Source organism: Crocuta crocuta, unplaced genomic scaffold (assembly GCF_008692635.1).
Source record: "Crocuta crocuta isolate KB4526 unplaced genomic scaffold, BGI_CrCroc_1.0 scaffold24, whole genome shotgun sequence".
NCBI classification, from domain to species: Eukaryota; Metazoa; Chordata; class Mammalia; order Carnivora; family Hyaenidae; genus Crocuta; species Crocuta crocuta.
Window position 1 is genome coordinate 12,773,395 of NW_027530974.1, and position 20,385 is coordinate 12,793,779.

Sequence of the window (20,385 nt, forward strand, 5' to 3'; positions counted from 1 at the left end):
ATAAATTCAAAGAGCGTAAGAATAGGAATCAGAACACTGGGGTTCTGATTCAAGGAATCTTCAGTTTCCTTGACTTAAGTAAAAGAGAGTGGATGTGATCTTTATGAAACCTGTAAGATTTAATCTGTCGTGTTTACTTATCTTTGTGAAAGCTGTTTCTAAGCTTACAGAGGTATCATATGTCCCTTATAAAAATGACCTCTCCCTATTACTTTTTCCTGCCAGACCCCTTATGCATTTATATATGCTGTGTGTGAGTGCGTGTGTGCATGTGAACACACAGGAATCTTTTCGGGCCAGAAAGGACATTATAACATATGTATTGTTTGAGCTTTACTCTTTTTCACTTAGTACCTGAAGTCTTTCCTTATCAGTACATTCATATCTGTGTCATCCTATTAATGGGCTGCACAGTATTCTACAGAAGCATCATACCATAGTTGCTCCTCTACTGAAAAGCCACCTTTGCTGTACCTTATTTTTTTCATATTACACATAGTGCTTCCATGAACATCCTTACACATACCTCTTGGAGCATGTACACAAATACTTCTGTAAGACAGTTTCTGGATGAAGAATATATGGGGCAAAGATTTGGGTACCTTTAATTTTGATGTGTACTTATTTTATTTTATTTTATTTTAGAGAGAGAGGGAAAGACTGAGAGAGAGAGAGAACTTTAAGCAGACTCCATGTCCGGAGGAGAGCCCAGCTCGAGGCTCAATCTCACAACCCAAGGACCATGACCTGAGTTGAAACCAAGAGTTGGACACTCAACTGACTGAGCCACCCAAGCGTCCATTGATGGGTACTTTCAAATTAACTTTTTAAGGGACTTTGCCTTCTCATTGACAGTATCTGAGAGAGTCTATTTCTTCATACTTTTTTTGTGTAATGTTTATTTATTTTTGAGAGACAGAGAGACACAGAGTGCAAACGGGAGGGGCAGAGAGAGAGGGAGACAGAGAATCTGAAACAGGCTCCAGACTCTGAGTTGTCAGCACAGAGCCTGACGCAGGGCTCGAACTCACAAGCCTTGGGATCATGTCTTCAGCTGAAGTTGGATGCTTAACCGATTGAGCCACCAGGCACCCCTATTTCTTCATGGATTTACGTATAGTGGATTTTATCACTCTTTATTTTTTGCCTCTGTAATAGGTAAAAAGAGAAGTTCTCGTTTGCATTCATCTGATTATTAATAAAGTAAAAAAACAAACCCTTTTGGGGAGCCTGGGTGGCTCAGTCGGTTAAGCGTCCGACTTCAGCTCAGGTCATGATCTCACGGTTCATGGGTTCGAGCCCCGCGTTGGGCTCTGTGCTGACAGCTCAGAGCCTGGAGCCTGCTTCGGATTCTGTGTCTCCCTCTCTCTCTGCCCCTCCCCTGCTCACACTCTCTGTCTCCCTCTCTCTCTCTCAGAAATAAATAAAACATTAAAAAAATTTTAAACCCTTTTTATTAGTAATCATACACATTTCTCTTTTTTCTCTTTTGTATACAGTGTTGGTGTCATCAAATGTGTGATAATCCTACTGACCATTCTTCCTCATGAACGAATTAATAAATGCAACAGTATCAGTGATTGGATTGCATTTCATTTACTCTTCCTTTCCTCAGTAAGTCTTTCCCCTGAATTGGAGGGCTTTGGTGGAAATGAGCAACACATGGTAGGAAGCTGGTATAGACTAGCGGCTTCGCCATTTCCAGGCAAGAAGGCTTTGGTGTGCTGGGGTCTTCATTTCACTTCTGAGCAGAGTTGCTATTCCACGTTTTCCCCTCCATGCTGTTGTGAACATTTGAGTATCAGCTTTGCTCCCCAGCCTCCGCCTCTAAACTAGATGTGCTCCCACTCAGATCCTTCAATTTATCTGAATAGTAGCTCTGGGGGTATGGTTTGGGAGCAATTCCCTTGAAGCTAGCCAACCTCTGGGGGCCGTGAGCGAGAAGGCTGTGATTGTAGCAGCTGCTCTGAAGATAGGGCTTCTTTCTCTCCCCCCCTTGTACATCACCTGCAAGATCACGCCTGCTCTGGCTGTAGTTGACTGTGATTTCTGAAATCTCTTACCTCTGAAGCAGCCTCTTCTTGCATGTGATCTGGACTCCAATTCTCCTAATCCAAATAATCAAGTGATTCTTAACTGGGGGCAACTTTATAATCCTCCCACGAGGGCAGGGGGGCAGAGGCCAGAAGGGCTCATGAACATCCTGAAATGCACAGGACAGTCCCCACAGCCAAGAATTATCCAGTACAAAATATCAGTAGTGCTGAGTTGGAGAAACTCTGATCGAATCCTACCTCCTTTCTACTTGAGTGTTCCTGTTCTTGTTTCCCTATGAACTTCTAGTTTTCTTACTTTAAAACATATTTTCTTTGTAAGTTCAATAAGATTTGGGGAGAGAGGACAAGCATATGCCTGAGTTCGGCCTGCTATCATGCATGAGAAAATAGATTCTATAATTTTGTTAATACACTTTGCATACAGCATAATGGGCAAACATTTGTTAAACACACAGGTTCCGACTTCATTCTTTAACCCTTCACTTCCTGCTATGGTTTTGCACAAGTGACACTGAACAAAAATGAATAGATAGCACAAGTTGAAAGAGCCAAAGATTTCATATTTTTTAAAGTGCTAATATGAATGGAAAGGAAAAATCAATCCCATTTTGTCATCTTGGTAATAGGAGGGATTTTTCAGGCTGCTTGTGCTCGGGTAGTATGTTTCCAAATTTGATATTTGAAAATGAGAACTCACATCCCCAGGAAGCCAGAATGTTGGGGCAGAAAGAACCTTAGAGATGATGTAGCCTGTGATAGATTGTGACACTCATAGCCTCCATGACTTCCACCCTGTGTAATTGCCTTCCATGTTGACTCTGGGCTCAGTCACGGACCTTGCTGTAGCCAACGGGACATCAGCAAACACGATGCATTGCTCCATGTATGTCACCAGGCTTGATAAGTGCTTAGGTGTTGGGCCATGTCAAAAGCTCAGAATATCCTGCTGGAATGACAACATGAGACAGAACTGAGGCATCCTTGCTGACGTGTGCAGAAGGTCATCTCCGGCTGCCCAGCCTTAGCTGGGTTTCCAGAAGATGGCATCTATCTACACAAGTGAACAGCAGTGAGACCGGCAGAAGAACCACCCAGCTAAGCCCAGCTCAACTGCAGACTTATGAATAAATAAATGGTTGTCCGTGTAAAGCACTGGCTTTGGAGGTGGTTGGCGACATGGCAACAGATCACTGAAATGGAGTCCACCATCTTACTTTTAGAGCTGAGGCAGCTGAGAAAGTCATGTTAGCTACATCAAAGTGTAATCCACTTCCCATACTATACTGGAAGCGCCACTGACCCTCTTTCAACTATTTCCCGAAACCACAGTTCGTATATAAAGGATGCCTTCCCGATCTCCACATTGCATGACAGGTTTCTATTCCAAGCACACCTTTCTCCCTTCCTCCATGACATGACTCACCACCACAAGTGGGGAAAAACAGGGAATAGAATGCGTGATGGTTACTTCTGGGCACTAGCAATTCATTCAACTTTCTACCAGAATAGTAATAATAAAACTCCTCAGAGTCTGATTCTGCATTAAAGAAGCAACCTGCCAGGTTTTTCACATTTCAGGTGTTCTGAAATGAGTCGCCGCTCAGGTAGTCGGTCCCACAAATGCCCAGGTCTCGAAGGGAATAAAAAAAATTAACCCTTATAGGTGTTGGTTATGGGAAGAGTCAATCTTAAGTTCTGATCTCTTCCTTCCTTCTTTCCTTCCTTCCTTCCTTCCTTCCTTCCTTCCTTCCTTCCTGGTTTATTTATTTACTTATTGAGAGAGAGAAGGAGAGAGGCAGAACCAGGGGAGGGGGGCAGAGAGAGAGAGACAAAAGATCCGAAGAGGGCTTTGTACAGACAGCAGAGAGCCCAACGTGAGGTTCAAACTCACCAACTGTAAGATCATGATCTGAGTGGAAGTCAGACACTTAACTGACTGAGCCACCCAGGAGCCCCTTAAGTTCTGACTTTCTTAGTCAGGTACCGCCCATCTCTGAGCACCAAGTGTTTTCCCCAAACTGACTTCTGAATGATGTGGCTCTAAAATACCATCCTTACTCTAAGGATGACTGTGGGCTGGATATAGGGCATCAAGAAATTTCAGACATACTTTTATCTTTTAAGTTTTACTTATTTTGAGAGAGAGAGAGAAAAAAAAAGTGAGTGGGGGAAGGGTAGAGAGAGAGAATCCTACACTGATAGCGTGGAGCTGGACGTGGGACTCGAACCCATGAACTGGGAGATTATAACCTGAGCCAAAGTCGGACGCTTAACTGACTAAGCCACCCAGGCGCCCCTACAGACATGCTTTTAGACCTCAAGGAATTTCCAGTCCAAATGGAAAGAAAAATAACATACTCACAAGAAATCAATAGAACTCATGTTTGTTTAAACAGTTATCATTATACTGGTTGTTAAATTATTGAATTACTTCCCTCTGAACTGCCTCGAGTGTCCTGCAGGCCTTCTCCCCTTCCTCGGTGTTCCTGGATCCTTCCCTGGGCTCTGGACCTCTCCCCAACTCTGGGATCTGCAGTTTCCTCCAGAACCCTGTCCATCACCACCCTGGCCATTGTAATTGGTCAGTGACCATGAAGTCCCGGCTGTTAAATATTTTTACCATTACCCTGGAGGCAAAGCAATAAACTTTAGCTTCTAAATGAGTAACAGAGATGCCAGGTGTTGAATAGATTCGAGTGGTGGAGACAGGAACACCATCGCAGTGAGGCGGAAGAGGGGAAGTGAGTTTCAGCAATCTGGAACAAATAACGAGGGAAAGGGCAAGACCCTTGATATGTTCAGTTCATGAAATGGGTTTAGGGTATATAAGCACCAGCCAAGGGTGCCCAGTTAAATGACAGAACTGGGAGTAAAGTTTAGGTCTTTATAATCCCCAAACCCATGAAGTCTCCAGAAAAGAGGGGACAAATTACTTTCTATAATAAGGATATAGAGGTAGGATGAACAAGGTTTGTTCACTGACTAGAGTGGAGTGAGATTTTTCTTGAGGAAGACTGGCAGGTGACATCCTTGAAAAGGAAGAAAAGAGTTATTTGATACATGTAACTATATGTGTTATTCCATACACACCTATACATGTTATTTCATAACTATAATGTTCCTCCCTACACTTTCTCTTATCTCATTCTGCTATAGTCTCAGAGGTGGCTTTTTAAATTTCTCACTTAAAATTTTTCCCTTGAAAAGTGGAATACAATTTGAGAAAGGTGGTCAGGGAAAGATATGTAAATAGATCTTTAACTAAAAATTTTTTTTAAATTTTTGAGAGAGAAAGAGAGAGAGAGAGCAGAGGGAGAGAGAGAATCCTAAGCAGGCTCCATGCTATCAGCACAGAACCTGACCTGGGGCTTGATCTCACAAACCATGAGTTCATGACCTGAGCCAAAATCAAGAGTTGGACGCTCAACCTACTAAGCCACTCAGGTGCCCCTGATCTTCAACTACATCTTAGTTTGGCACATGTCCAGAGAAGATTTAACAGATACCCAAGAAGTTGTCTGCCCAGCAGGCTTTTTCTGAGAATATCTCCCTCCCTGATCCCTATAGTTGTCACAGGATCTGCTGTGTTAGAGCACTGTGACTGACCCCATGCCAGCGTTGATTGGGCCAGGGATGGGTGGTGGAATCAAGCAAGGCCAATGAGCTCCTTCCCCAGGATTTTCAAACCTGCGGCAATCCAATGCAAACCTTGGGGACCATTTGTTTGCATGTTTACCACTTGTAAAAGGAGCCAGTCATCCAAAATCAAGAGGAACAGAGATGTAAGGTTAGAAAAGTCTCATGGCATTGGACCTCTCCCTTCTGTTTTTTTTCTAAAGCTCAGATATGTCTTTTTGTCAGGTCTGAGGAGTAGATTGGGATCCTGCTAATACTTTCTTCATTTCATAAGTTAATATGAGCTTGTTTCTACACTTTTAACCAAACAAAACCTAGCCAAGAATGAGGAAATACACGTATTTGTTTCCTCCAGACAAATCATCACAACCTTGTAATCAGAAAGAAAGATTATTGGAGTAGAAGAAAAACAAACTTGAAGCAAGGAAAAATTTGGATGCAATTGACTGTGTAGTTCCATTCCTGCAAATAAATCCTAAGGAAACATTGAAACTAGTGTGGATAGATAGGTAGATAGGTAGGTAGGTAGATGATAGATAGATAGATAGATAGATAGATAGATAGATAGATAGATAGATGAGAGAGAGAGAGAGAGAGAGAGAGAGGGACACACACACAGAGAGAAGGCCATAAAAGCATTATTTATGATATTGAAAATGAGGAGTAACTTCCATTTCCACACAAATGACATTGGTTAAATAAATAAGGATATGTCTACATTACATATTCATTAAAAATAATGTCATGTTCAGGGCGCCTAGGTGGCCCAGTCAGTTAAGTGTCAGACTTTGGCTCAGGTCATGATCTCACAGTTTGTGAGTTCCAGCCCCACACCGGGCTCTGTGGTGATAGCTCAGAGCCTGGAGCCTGCTTCGGATTCTGTTTCTCCCTTTCTCTCTGCCCCTCTCCTGCCATACTTGGTCTCTCGTTCAAAAATAATAAATAACATTAAAAAATAATGTCATATTTTAAACTGTTAAATGAGAAGATATCCTCACTATACTGTTCAAAGAAAAACGAAAGTTATATTTAGAAAAAGACCAAGAAAGTGAAGAAAACAAACCTAAAAGAAAAATGCAATATGTATATGTATAGAAAAATGCCTAGAAAGATGTAATCAAAATGTTCACGGTACTTCCTATGGAGTACGATGATGAACATTCCATGTTACTCTTCTTGTGATTTTTCTCAATCATAACTTTTTTACAATCATCATGTATTACGTTCACAGGTATACAGAACAATAAAACTACAGAAGTTGTAGCACGAATTAAAAATTCTACTCGTGGCCTCAGTGCTGTATTCCCTCAGTGAGCTGCTTTCCCGCACACCTAGTGAAGGAGAACAGTGGAACCCAAGTGAGGAGTGGCATTAAGTTTGATCAGAAAAAAAGCAAGATCGGGGCACCTGGGGGGCTCAGTCGGTTAAGTGTATGACTCTTGATTTGGGCTCAGGCCATGATCTCACAGTTTCGTGAGTTCGAGCCCCACATCAGACTCTGCACTGACCCCGCAGAGCCCGCTTGAGATTCTCTCCATCTCTCTGCCCCTTTACTTATTTAATAATATTTATTTAAATAATATGTATTTAAATAAATTAAAACTTTTTTTAATTAAAAAAAAAGAAGCAAAGCAAGATGGCAGAGGGCAAATCAGACAGGGGGGGCTAGAGCTTGGGTTAGCTGGAGCTAACCCCCCACCCAGGCCATTTACTTCTTATCTCTGCAGCCAAGTGCCTGGCTTCTTTCTGCGTGAGGAATAAGAACATGCCCACCGGTGCTGAGACTTGGACTCAAAGTGAATGCTCTTAGCCCATGAGCATCCCCTCTGGCCAACTGTTAAAATCGAGGTGCGATTTGACTGCAACAGAACATGCCAGAGACACAGTTTTGACTTGTAGCTGTCAGGAACCACAAGAAGGCTGAGATTTTACTCTACCTGCAAATGAGCCAGGTAGCCTGCGACAGATTTCTGGAGCCTGGCAGAAGGCATGAGACCGCCGAGTCAGAGGGAGAGCGGGTTTTTCTCACACCGCTGCTGATAGCCAGGGGATCATCATTTTCTCGTGCGGTTCCCCGAGCCCCGGTTCCCCCAGGATAAGGTGCAGGGGGCCTCATGATGCCTGCTCACACCATGGATGGCATTGGAGGAGCGGACTTTCAACTGCGAAAATCTGCCTCTTCTCTTTTATTTTGTATTTTATTTTGCAGTTTTTATTTAAATTCTAGTTAGTTAACATATAGTGTAATATTGGTTTCAGGAATCTGAATCTTTTGTAACAGGCTGTCAGCGTCCTGGTCTCTGCCCTGGGGTTGGGGGTGGAGGGTGGGAGACATTATCTTTCTTTTCCTGGATGGATTTGCCTTTAGTTTGGGGACGAGACACCACCTCCATCTTCTGCGGCCGTCTGCTCTGCAAACATCTTTGAAATGACTCCGAGACAAAATCTGTGAGCGCCTCTGTTTACAGAACATGCAGAAATGGGAGTGACCTGTGCAGAATTGTCTTCCGATGGCAGCCTGTTAACTTTGTACCTTTTTCACAAGTAAGAGAGAAACAGATCCAAGGGCCAGAATTCAGCAGTGCCCAAGTGTGTGCCTCTTCTTTGAGTTGATCGTTTTCAAGGCCGGCTGAGGGATTATTGCTGGATAAACCCAAGAGGAGAAAGAGTTTCCTCCAAATTTGTCAGGCCAGTTTTATGAATCCCTCCCTGAGAGGAAATGTCTAGCAGCACTTAGTGAAAGTCTCATTCCGAACACCTGAAGCAGGTGTTATATGGTCATCCAAACACAACCAACCAAGCAAACACACACAATCTTTGGGTCACTTTGTACGTGTCCCAGGTGTCCAGGCTCCTTGTTGACCCAAATACAGACTTACCTCATTTCATTGCACTCTGCTTTATTGCGCTTTGCAGACAGTGCATTTTTTATTCACCGGTTGAAGGTTCGTGGCAGCCTTGCATTGAGCAAGTCTGTCAGCTCCGTTTTTCCAACGATATTTTCTCACTGCAGGTCTGTTTTCATGGCTTAGTTATCCTTGTGATATTTTGAACTTTTTCATTAATATTACGTTTGTTATGGGGATCTGTGATTGGTGAGTGAGACTCACTGAAAGCTCAGATGATGTTTAGCATTTTTTTAGCAAGGAAATACTTTTTAATTAAGGTGTGTACATTGTTTTTCAGACATAATGCTATCCCAGACTTACTGTCCCTGTCTCTCTTTCTGGTCCTCCCCCACTCACTCTCTCTCTCAAAAATAAATAAACATTTGAAAGGAGAAGAAAGAAGAAGAAGAAGAAGAAGAAGAAGAAGAAGAAGAAGAAGAAGAAGAAGAAGAAGAAGAAGAAGAAGAAGAAGAAGAAGAAGAAGGAGAAGAAGGAGAAGAAGAAGAAAAAGGAGAAGGAGAAGAAGGAGAAGAAGGAGAAGAAGAAGAAGAAGAAGAAGAAGAAGAAGAAGAAGAAGAGTGCCTAGGTGGCTCAGTTGGTTAAGCATCTGACTTCAGTTGAGGTCATATGGTCAGGGGGTTCAAGCCCCACGTCGGGCTCTGTGCCAGCAGCTCAGAGCCTGGAGCCTGCTTCAGATTCTGTGTCTTCCTCTCTCTTTCTGTACCTCCCCTCCTTGTGCTCTCTCTCCCTCAAAAATAAACATTTTTAAAAAATTAAAATAAAAAAAGAAAACACCGTTAACTTTCACTTACTCAGGGGCCCATGAACTTACCACAGGCAATCCAGATCTCTTGTTTTATGTGTGTATGTTTTCCCTCTATTTTATAAACTCAATACCTACCTCTCCACCACAATGTGTATATTCAGACTTCTGCTGGGTAGACCACAGTGGCAGCTACGGATGGAGAAACTCAACTTTAGTTAAATAAATTGCTTGCTAAAAAGCAAAAACAAAACAAAACAAAAAGACCCAAAAGACAAAACAATAAAAACCAGTTTAACACGGCTCCTGGCATGCAGCAGGTGCTTACTCTGTGTTTCCTGAAATGACTGATTTGAAAGTTAAGAGTAGAATTGGTGGATGGAGGTTGAACACAAGACTATAGAACCATAGATCAAGTACATTTGAGATTTAGTAATATATCTTCATTACCCATTGCCTTGTAAGGCCATTTTGTAGATAACCCAAAATGCTGGAGGGAAAGATATGGGAGCTCCGTGTCTCATTTTTGATCAGGTAAAATGCTGGCCCTAAATGGCAGTGAGAGCCCCACCTCCTTACCTTTGATGCATCCTTTGTTCTAATTCTCCAGAGGGAAGGAGCAAAGATTAGCCAAGAGCAGAATGATGGACACAGAAGGTCAGGCTCACAGACACACACCCAAAGAAGCACTTGGGAATGGCGTTCTTGGGGTGATGAAGTAAGCAACCAGCATACCCTTTCCCTTTTCTTCTTATTCTAGATTCTCAGTCATAACAGGTGACCCACTCCTGGACAGGTCCCTGATGTGGAGGTTGAAGGAAAAAATGGCGTCACCAGAAACACATGTAACTCAAGGGTCTGTAGGAAGCCAGTGTTTCTAGGTTTAAAACATGTTAGGTTCGGGGCGCCTGGGTGGCTTAGGCGGTTAAGCGTCCGACTTTCGCTNTTTAAAAAAAAAAACATAAAACATGTTAGGTTCTGCTAACTGAGAACTCCGACCTGCTTAAAGCCCAACGTGGCAGGTTTTTATCTGAGACTACCTCACGCTCACCACATAGCCCTGGGCGTCCCTTATGAGCCAGCCTGTCTGCTCTGCCTGCCTCCCAGGCTGTGCATCTCACGGGGCTGTCCCCACCCACCACACCATGACCATCGCTGGATGACTAATGTCCTCGTCAGGCTGCAGTGTCCTCATGTCCTCATAGCTGATCACCTCTGAGCAGCGAGAACATTACCAGAGCCTGTGCAAAAGTGGCAAGAATGGCTTCCCTCCCGACTTCGGGCTGTTTCCAGAGCGTGCAGACTTGCATGAAAATAGCTCCTTCAGTTCCCGTCCCCTCCCCTCATCAGGTATTGTGTGAGGAACACAGGTCATGCTTCTCCTGGGTGTCCTTGTCTCCTACAAGTCACATAACCACACAACCCCTCTCTCCTCTCTGCCCCTCGCCTCCCATCACAAGCCACTTGGTGTCTCACTCATGCAAAACTTCCCAAAGGATTCAACAAAGAACCGAATAACTAAAATCTCAGTAAGCTCTGCTAAGATGCTTGCTGTGCGTGGGGCTTCTGGCTGTTTCCTGAAAGCAGAGCTGAAGGTACATACCTGCTCTTAGGAGGGGAAAGGGTTTCCTGACTTGCTTTGCTTAAACGTAAATGAATAGAAAATGACATCAGACAGCTTTGAAGGCTGCTTCTTTCCGGATCCTATCCCCAAACATTCCAAATTATGATGTGTTGAGATTCCAAAGGTCTTGAAGTCACTTGAGACCCAGGAGTTTCGAATGTTACTGTACATTGAACAACAACAACGAGCATGTGTAGAACACATGCTCTGTTCTTACACGAAGTGGGTGGTTCTCATGATCCTCATCTTACAGACAAGCAACGGAGGTCTGGGGAGGTTAGTGAATGAGTAAGGTCAGGCAATTAAAAAGTGTAGAATCAAGTTTGAACCCAGACAGTCTGAAAGACACCCTACGTGTTTAGCTATTTTACTGCCCTGTCTCACAAAAGGAGCCCAGCTCCAGGGAGCCTGAGGCCCAGGGTGTAGGAGGAGTGAGGTGAGCAAGACGCAGAAGCTCACGGTCGTCAGAGGTCTGTCTTCACACACGCCCTCACCCAGAGGAGAGATCACATAGGAAAGCATGAGCCAGGCGTTCCCTGGATCCCTAGGGCACTCACACTCCCAGAGGAAGAAAAGGGTTCAGGTCTGTCCAGTGCACCATCTAATTGAAACTATTAAACATGGACAAGCGTGTTTAATTTGAGTGAAGGCTTGTGTGGTTTGGGCTCTTAAAAGAAGTTGGAAGCAGAAGAGCTTTACTCAGACCCCTGGGAAGAGCAGTGCCCAGAAGACGGTGACTAAGAACACGCACCACACAGCACATGTATCTACAGCGTGGTGATGTGCGTCTTTCCACTCAAGAGTGAGTCATTTGTGACTGGGGGTGGGGAGGAGGGGACAGCGAGCGGGGAAAGAACACAAACCAGCGGCATCCAATGGCTTCTATTTGTATAAACACCACTGCCCCCGGTAGGGAAGTCAGAGAATGTTTGTAAAACTAATTTGTCCTCTCCTTTCCTTCCATGATACTCCATGGTTTAAGAAGGCCAAGGGCATTTCCAGAAGAGGGAGCAACCCTTACAGAGGCTTGGATTCAGGAATGTCAAGCAAGGCCACACTGCAAGAATGGTGGGGGTCAAGTGAGGTCGGTGGGGCCTGACGGGTAAGAGTCTGGAACGGAGAGGAAGGCCATTTACTCCACTTGTGTGTACGTGTGAGCTGTGCTAACCACTTCGGAGTAGGAAATGGATCTTTCAGACTCTGTCCTGACCGAATGAATGCTGCTCTTTAATGGAAGCTCTCCAGTCCAATTGTATATAACAGCCATACACTGTGTCCCAAACTCTATGCTGCACTTAATAAAGCAGGGGTGCGCTGATACCCACTATCGGAAGGGCTTTCCTGAGAGAGTTCCAGTCCTTTGTAAAGTTGATGTCTCTTCAAAGTCCTAAAAGTCCTGAGATGAAATAATTAACCTGGCCAATGACAAATCAATTTTAGGCAGAACTACAAAAGTATGCGTTATGGACTCAGTCCTCCATCCCTGCCACCAAGTTCTTATGTTGGAGTCCTAACCCCCCCTACCTCAGAATGTGTCCGTATTGAGAGACAGTGTCTTTAAAGAGGTAATTAAGTTATAAAGAAGTGAGTAGGGTGGGCCCTCATCCCATACGACTGGTGTCCTCATAAAAGGGGGAGATTGGGACACAGACACGCACAGAGAAAAGTCTGCAAAAAGACACACGGAGAAGGTGGCCATCTTTAAGCCAAGGAGAGTGGCCTCAGGAGAACCGCTGTGACACCTTGAACTCTGGCTGAGTCTCCAGAACTGAGAGATAATTCCTTGCTGTTGTTTAAGCCACTGGTCTGCGGTACTTTGTTATGGCGGTCCTAGAAAACCACTTCCCAGCCACACACTGGGACCTTACGTGGCCAGCCTCACACAGGGCCTGCGTTAATAAGCCAACTCTCTCTCTTACCAGAATGACTCCAGGTCTTCTCACTGGAGTCGATAGAGGAAGGCAGCAAGCAGCCCTCGTCCCTATGTTCTCTAATCAAAAATAATCACGAGGCTGCAGAAGGGGGAGGGGAAGAAGCTCAAGAAGACCCCAAGATGAACAAGGAGTCCTTTGGGGACACTGTTGGATGTGGAGCTGAGAGGCCTTTGTGGGGTCTGTGCTCAGTCTTGCCCCACAGACCCTGGCATGAGCGTTGCTTATTTGGAAGGAAATGTGGGAAGAAGGAAGATGCATGAGGTTCCTGGAAAGATCGTCCTTCATGTTCTGAAAGCCTCTGCTAAGTGGCAGAATAGCACTTGGCCAGGGGACGGTGGAGTTCTCACCTGCCCCTTGGCCACCAAACTCCACCATGCCTGTAGCCCGTGGCGCGGCCCACTCCCCTCATCCAAAACACAAAGGCAGGGAAGAAACCCCAGGGTTTAGAGCCCCCAGCCTCAGAGGGCTCCAAAGGGTCAAGTCTTGTTCTGAGAGGCCACTCCATTTAACTCTTCCCTTCTGCCTTCCTCTCTGCTTTTCATGGAACCCCAGAAAGTTTGCCTGGGGGTGATCCTTTCCCTTTTTTTTTTTAAGTAATTTATTTTTTGAGATAGAGAGAGAGAGAGCAAGCTGGGGAAGGGCAAAGAGAGAGAGACAGGGAGATACAGAATCCAAAGCAGGCTCCAGGCTCCGATCTGTCACCACAGAACCCAGCAGGGTATTTGAACTCACAGACCACAAGATCATGACCTGAGCCAAAGTTGGATGCTTAACCCACTGAGCCACCCGCACGCCCTCGTGGTGATTTTTTTCCTTAAGTGCATCCTGCCTTTTGGCTTGGCGGCTCTTGCAGCACTCAGGCACTGAGGCACGCCAACCACTGAGCCGGCTGTTGCAATGGAATTAATTGGGCCAGGAGGCTTTCGATCCCCAACCTCTGTGGGCTTTTTGTGGGTTTTCTCACTCTCTCCCAGCAAGTCCCGTGTCTGTGACATATACCATGTCTTTAACATGCATGGATTTGAAAGGAGCAGATGAAAGCTGCTTCTCCGAGCCGGCCTAATTGGACAGAATTGCAGTGGTGAGGTGAGGGCTGGGCCTAATAAGTAAGGGGGGCAGGGCACAGAGGGGAGGGGCGTTCTAGAAGGACACTGGGTCTTTTTGATGAAAACGTGGGCCTCCCCACCGTCATTCCCCTTCAGCTGCTGCCTCGCAGATGGACCCTTTAATTGAATTTTCCTACAGGCCTGGGGGAGGGAGCCATTTCAGGCCCTGAGAGCAATTGAAGTGAATCAAATGACTTCGGTCTCTTTTCATCAGGAGCTGAAGGGGCAGGTGGGGTGGTTTTCTGTCTCGGTGTTTCCATCCTCTGCTTACCACCCTCTCCTCTTCAAGTCACCTGATGTCTTTTCCTTTTGAAAATCCCCAGCCAGGGTTATTTCCCCAAGGTTCTGGCCTTTGCCACCAGGCTAAGCTTGGAGGAAGAGGAGGCGGGAAGGTAGCGGTTGGTTGGATTCCACAGGATCTGCTATTTGCCTCGTGTCGTGTTCTCAAAAAGACAGTGACAGGTTGGGTGTGTGCCTTCTGAGAAAGTAGCCTCTGTCAGGGAGAATGCTCTTAAAATCAGAGCAGAAAAAGTAACCCAAAACAAAGAACAAATAAACAAAGCCACTTGAAGAATAATGAAAGCCAGCATGAAGTCCTCAATGGAATGGGTGAGAGATTAAATTGTATAGTCTGGGGCAAGCAGAACGTGTCCCTGGAGGTCGGAGGCATTATGGGACATTTCATTTGGACAATAGCCTGTAGATTGGCTGGTGAAAAAAATAAAATGCATGTATAGAAGGAGTGCTCAGGAGAAAAGAAGGAAAAAATGTCCCAGCTGTCCACCTCTTGTGAAAACAGGGAGGGGTGTCTGTGATCAGGATTCTGCAAAGTGGGCCTTAGATGTCAGAGATTCAAGTGTGAGTCTCAGGAACACAGTGAGGAAGCCTGAATGTCTGCCCACCCTCACCTTTGGTCATATGTATAGACATTCATGAGGTGGGGAATTTGGCCGAGGAGAGGGAAGGGAGGTTCGTTATCGCAAAAATCTTGCACTGGTTCAGTCGTCCCTCAGTGTTTGCTAAGTTTGCCTACCCTATTTCTGACTGTTTGTTAAAGTCCAGAGATACAAAGTCAAATATCACATGGCCCCTGAGGCTTAGACGGGGTGGGGAGGGAAGAGCTACGTAGGCACACTGAATTCTGTGAAATAGCATTTTAGAGCAAGAAGTGTTAGTTGTTGGGCAAAGAGGAATGATAGTATATAGTAGGTGAGGGATGAGCATCAGCTGTCACTGTTTAGTAGAAATCCCCAGATGCAAACATTTGAAACAAAAAGGAAAGAAAGCTATAGATCCTTCACCTCGACCTTTAATGGTGGCCACATGAGGCAAGGTGGTCTTCCTTGGCATAGCGGTCACTCTCTGATGCTCAGGAGGTGGTGACTGGAAGCTGTTGGGGAAGATGAGGTCACCAGGAGAGAAGAGACCAGAGCTGTGCTTCGAGAGAGGAAGAGGTTTGGATGAAAAGAGAGAGAAGGCTTCTCTGAGACACCCGCTACTGGCAAAGGCATAGAGGCAGTGGTGAGAATGGATATGGAAAGAGAGGAACATGGACATGGACATGGACGGAAGGACCATGTCCTTAACTAATGAGGGGATGTTTAGGCAGGTGAACAGAACCATGGAAGCAGACTCTCACCTGCATGAGGAATCTGGCTGTTCCTTAAGAAAAAATAAATAAAATAAATAAGAGCAAGTGTATTAACTTCTACGAATCTCCCACTAGAGCCAGATACTTATGTTTTGATTATTTATCCTTGTCAACATTGCCTTCCCCCCGGTCATCATGGAATCTTTATGTAACTATCACGAAGTAGCCAATATTCTCCATTTTAGAGGGAAGAAAAGCGAGGTTCCAACAGTATATGTCACTCACTGAGGGCTGCACAGTGCGGGGATGGAGCTGCCGGTCACACGCATCTCTTACACCACAGCCGCCTCCCAGGACAGATAGTAGCAGAACGGGGTCATGGCCCATTTCCTCTTGAATGCTCCCTCATTTGTTTTCAATACTCAAGACCCATCTCAGCAAAAGCTGACCCAGTTCCCCTGCTGAGAGCTCCCCAGGAGTCCTGATACCATCCCAACCCATGGTGCCAACCCAGCTGTGTCAGGAAAGTGCCTGGGTACATGGGGACCAGCAGAAAGGTGGGCAATGTCATCCAAACAGCCTTCAGGTCACTGTTTTAACTAGGCTACAACTAGGCTTCGGGCAGACCTCGAAGGCCAGCCTGTCCTAACCTTTTCCTAACGATGGGTACCATGTAAGTGTCTATCATGCCACCTGCTGGGTTACGTACTTTATACTCATTATTTCAGTGAATTCTCCCACTGACCCTTGAGGGTAAGGATTATCACTCTTGTTTCACTCATGAGGAAATGGTAGTTCTGAGAAGGGGTTGAGCTATGAATCAAAGGCCAGTTTGGACTCCACCGACCATGCTCTTTCCTCTTCACAGTGCTGTCCTTATGGACTCCATGTCCACCAGAGCCTTAGAGTTCAGACTCAATAAGTGGCTTTTTAGAGATCAGTCTGTGCTCCCCACGGCTAGTCACACACCTTGCCTCCTCTATTAAAAAATCTAGCACAAAAAACCTTCAGTGAAGGCATGAATTTACAAGGAGCACACATGCTAACAAGAGCACTAACGTTAGAGAACAAACCAGGTGGCCAGATTCTGGCGCACGCCTGGCACATAGTGGCCCTGTGCGGTCACCCAGAGGAGGAAGGACCAGGTCCTCCTAACCCCCCCGGGATCACCCACCCAGGACCACAGACTTGGGCATCACACAGCAACACTTGGAAACAGATGATGGATGATAAATAAGCTCCCATTTGTTGCTAGCTTCTGTGCCAAGAACTTCACATGTCGGGGGGTGATAAGATTTCAGAGCAGCTTCTCAACCTTGGCGCTACTGCCGTGTTGTGCCAGATCATTCTTTCCTGCGGGGCCAGCCTGTGCGTTGTGAGATGCTGGGCAGCAGCCCCGGCCTCTACCCGCTAGACACCAGCAGCACCCCCTCACATCTGTGACGACAAAAATGTCTCCAGACGTTGCCAAATGTCTTCTGGGGGACAAAATTGCTCCCGGGTGAGAAGCACCGTTTCCAAGTCTAGATTGATGTGCCTCTAAATTGACAGAGTAGGACCACTCGCCTCTTGTTCAGACTTGCATGGAGGCTGAAGGCGCAGCCTGCTGGTCATCCCAGGCTGTTCTGCACGTCTGCCCCAAGTTCTAGATGGCAGGGTCATGCCTGCGGGTCTACCAGCCATAGAGCCGATGCATAACAGTATGAGCCCCCCAAATGAAGGACCCAAAACAGAATTAATTGCTCCCAAGCCCCTGGGCCTTGGGTTCTCTGGGTCGATTTGCTTGGAGATAGCTGCTAATGGCCATAACCCTGGAAGGGCCCCTTTCCAAGCGCTGCCTGGCGCTAATGAGATGTGTGGTTTCACAAAGTGACTTCACATCTCCAAATTCAGTTTTCTCATCTGTGAAATCAGGATATGGGGTGACGGCACTTCCGTCACATCGGTCCTTCAGAGTACTAAACAGATACTAAATACTCGGCTCTGCTCCTGTGAAGGCACACAGTGGTCCTAATGTGTCCAAATCGCCTTCACCTTCACTTTTATCTCACGAGACAAAGATGGGATTTTATTTGGAATAAAACCAGCGAGGAGTGTACAACGGATTCCATCAAACAGAGCCCGTGTTATGAATGAGTGGCTGTATTTCCTTCCAAGCATGACGTTAGGGCTTGGCATAATCCAACCCCTTTGTGAATCTCCAGGTAATCTCTCTTTGACCGTGTGCACAGACCTGTTGGATCAAAACTGCCATAGGAGCCTTCACGAAGAAAAGGTGTGGGCCCCTCTGCAGGTGTCTGCTGTCCGATAAGCTTGTCAGCAGAGGCTTTTCTGTGCCCGGCTCATCTGTCAGAAGTACAGGTGTGCCTGGGCTCAGCTTACACTCTTGAGTCAGGGTCACGCTTGCCATGATGGAGGAGTTTCCCCCAGGGACAGCTTTTATCAACCTGAATAACAACCTATGGTAGCCTGGAGCCCACAGAGGTGAATGAATAAGTTTCTCGCAGCCCTACGTCTGAAAACCAAGAGCAGAAGCCCCCATATAGATCGTGTTGCTATATTTGCTGTGGAACCATGTCAGGGAGGCTCTTGATAAAGCTGCAGTCATGGGGTGAAAAGAAGGTAAATGAAAAGTGAAAAGGAGGTAGATGGTACGTACCCAGGAAGCTTTCCTGTCTTCGAAGGTATGACTAATTAAACAAAGCCAAGTTCACACCAGTGCTGGAAATGCAGTCTTGGATCGCCTCTGCTTTTCTAGTCATCTCTGTCAGGCATGCATTTCCCTGAATATCTTTGGAGACAGAGACAGAGAGGGGGAGAGGGGGAGAGAGAGAGAGACAGAGAGAGAGACAGAGAGAGAGACAGAGAGAGAGAGAGAGGCAATGGAATAAATGAAGATATTTGCAAACTGAAACATCATTTTGATGGATGAAGAAGGTAAATTTGGGGGGCAAAATGGAATTTGAGGGGTAGTTCAGATTTCACTTATTCACTTCTTCATTCTCTCTCCAAGTCAGCAAGGGCCTCCGGAAGTGGCTATCAGGTATCGTGCATGTAGCAGCTTGCTTCCGCCCTGGCCCGGGGGGCATAGCTGTTGGAACATTTTCCCCCAAGAGCCATGGAGAAAGCACCTCAGCCCCAGCCTGCCATCCCCAGCGGGGCTCGAGGACCCTGCTATGTGAAGCTCGTGAAAATTGTATAATTTGAACATAGACTCAGCTGGGATAATGAGGACAGACGTCAGATAACCATGTGACAATACGGAATGATGCCTTTTGGGACAGTAGATAGTGAAGTATACCAAAATGTAAATGTTGCAAATAAAAACTTTGGCGCTCCCCAAAATAACAATGAAGCTACCCAGAATTCAACTGAATATTATCCAGTTATTAAGAGCACAAACTCCAGCGTCAGCCCTGGTTTCAAATCCTAGCTGGCTCACCAGCTGCCTAAGCGCGTACCTGTTCTGAGCCTCCATCTCTGCCTCTGTCAAAATGGCATCTGTATTAGTTTCCTAGGACTGTTGTATCAAGTTACCACAAATCTGGTGACTCGGAACAACAGAAACCTATTCTCTTCAGTTCTGGAGGCTAGAAGTCTACGATCAAGGTGTGAGCAGGGCCATGCTCCCTCTGAGGCTCCAAGGGCCTTCCTTGTCTTCCATCTTCTGGGGTGTGCCCGTCATCTGTGGTGCTCCTTGGCTCCTGGACACATGGCTCCCATCTCTGCCTCAGTCCTCACATGGCATTTGCCCTGGGCCTGTGTCCTTAATTCCTCTTCTTATAAGGACAACAGTCACTGGGTTTAGGGCCCACCCTAATCCAGTATGATGTCATCTTTTTTTTTTTAATGTTTTTATTTATTTGTAGGAGAGAGAGAGAGACAGCGTGAGCAGGGGAGGGTCAGAGAGAGAGGGAGTCACAGACTGAAACAGGCTCCAGGCTCTGAGCTGGCAGTCAGCACAGAGCCCGACGCGGGGCTCGAACCCACGAACCGCGAGATCATGACCTAAGCGAAAGTCGGACGCTTAACCGACTAAGCCACCCAGGCGCCCTAGAGTATGATGTCATCTTAACTAATTACATCTGCAAACACCTTGTTTCCAAGGAAGGGCCCATTCACAGGTACTTGGGATTAGGACTCCAGCATATCTTTTAGGGAGACAAAATTCAACCCACAATATACCCCATGAAGTTGTTGTAAGGATTAGAGAAAATGTGAGAAGTGAGGCACCGGGGTGTCTCAGACAGTTGAGCATCCGACTTTCCAGCTCAGGTCATGATCCCAAGTTCATGGTATCAATTCTCCATACCGAGTTCCACGCTGAGTGTGGAGTCTACTTAAGATTCTCTCTCTCAATTTCTCCCCCCCTTCCCCTCCCCCATCTCTCTCTCTGTCCCTCTGTTCCCCTCCCCTCTACCAAAAAAAACAAAAAAGAGAGAGAGAGAAAAGCTTTGACCGGCACCTGGCACAGAGTAACACAAATTATTAATTATATAATTTCCAAACTTTTCAATGAGCTAATCATGGTGGATATTGTCTTTCTTTGACAGAAAAGACATCCTAACTGGATGTCAGGGAAATAGGCCCAAGGTCACAGCCCAAAGTCAGTGGCAGAGTCAGAGTTACTGACTCCAGAACCCGTGTGTTTTCTTCTTTTAGTCCTCTGCTTGGCTTTTTATCCTAATCTAGTTCCTTCTCACTTTACTTGTAAGACTCACCCTGTAACACTTGGGTTTTTCTACTTGACTCCTCAAAACTGATTCACTACTTTAGAACCTAAAAT

General features: G+C 45.8%; 1 long non-coding RNA gene across 3 annotated transcripts in view; it reads right to left on the reverse strand.

Moving 5' to 3' along the window:
- Positions 1–1,524: 1,524 nt before the first annotated feature.
- The window catches only part of LOC144236379 (uncharacterized), an 80,351-nt gene continuing 61,490 nt past the window's right edge, over positions 1,525–20,385 (reverse strand). For 2 of the 3 annotated variants that reach the window (XR_013336500.1, XR_013336501.1), the window contains 4 exons: positions 18,259–18,390; positions 9,483–9,536; positions 2,755–3,003; positions 1,525–1,781 (listed from right to left, as the gene is read on the reverse strand). This is a non-coding gene — a long non-coding RNA (uncharacterized LOC144236379). The remainder of the gene's footprint in view (positions 1,782–2,754; positions 3,004–9,482; positions 9,537–18,258; positions 18,391–20,385) is intronic. The other variant, XR_013336502.1, reaches the window with a different exon arrangement.